Here is a 1,307-nt window from a genome sequence, read left to right on the forward strand (position 1 = left end):
TTACCACTGAGCTATAATTATAGTAGTTAGTCCTATCCTGATTTCTGCTATTTTGTCAATTCTCTACAAATTGTGGCCTGTAGTGCAGAACTATATCCACATACACAATAAAATTTAGTAACTCCTTCACAGAATCAGCTTGGTTGTGGATGAGCTCCCTTCGTGATGATCATGGAAGTCTCCACTTTAACTTTGAAATTTCTGTTAGTATTGTGCTAAGGTATTAATTTACTTACCTCCTGACAAAAAATTCTTTCGTACTTTCTTCCAAATTTTATAATTTTAGCCATTGAAAAAACACATGACGCAATCATAATTACTTAGCTTGAAGCCAGTGTTTATTTAAGAATATCATTTCAAAACTTTTAAATTAGGAAACTGCTTAGCATATTTAGTACCCAATGTCTTCTAATTGCCTCTTTACAACCTTAACTTTTGCAAGTTGACTCACAGCAACAAAAGTGTCCTTACATGCAGGAAAAAATCCACTGCATGACATTTACATTCTCCTCTGAATGATTTAGTGCATAACCTTTATGATATGGGATATCCTACGAATAAGCTTTCCCGCCCAGCCACTACTCTTTAAAATACTTCTCTTTCTTTCTAGTTCTTTCCTATTATTTCTTATTCATTTTAACATTCAGTAGTATTTACATTCATAGCTTTTAATTGTGCATTTGTTGGTAATTCAGTCTTTCTGCAATCATGCTCTTGTGCCTAAATCTATCCCCAAAAATCATTTTCAACAGATTGCACATCTGTTATTGATCCCTTCCCTGCTTTACAATTTTAGTATAAATTCCCTCCACCATGTTAACATTCAATATTTGTGTGGATTTCCGCCAGTTTGAAACTGATCAATTCTCCCACTGGCTATATTTATTTTATCTACCATATCTGGTATCAGATCTCCTATTTTTTCCTACTTTCCCATAAATTGACCTCACGAGTTACAGATTCTGTTTTATCTAGTTATTGACTCTGAAATCAGAAAATCTGATGCAGTCTCCCTAAAGTTCGTTTCAGTTCTATTCCTATCGGTTTTTCCTTCTTCCTTGAACACATGAGATGGAATTAAAAATACCAAATTTATATTTACAATGTGACATTGATTTACCATATCAACTTCTTGCCTTTGCATTATAGTGCTGCCAGCATCACTACGTACACTCTTTGACCCACTCCCCATTTACTTTATTTTGTCGACAATTATTGACGATTAGCAACAGAAGTGTACAAAGCAGCAGCTGCCAGCTCTTAAATTTCTCTGCTGTACACCACCTCTGTTCATCTGCATCTAGTGA

The sequence above is a fragment of the Schistocerca serialis genome, chromosome 4 (assembly GCF_023864345.2).
Source record: "Schistocerca serialis cubense isolate TAMUIC-IGC-003099 chromosome 4, iqSchSeri2.2, whole genome shotgun sequence".
Classification (NCBI taxonomy): domain Eukaryota; kingdom Metazoa; phylum Arthropoda; class Insecta; order Orthoptera; family Acrididae; genus Schistocerca; species Schistocerca serialis.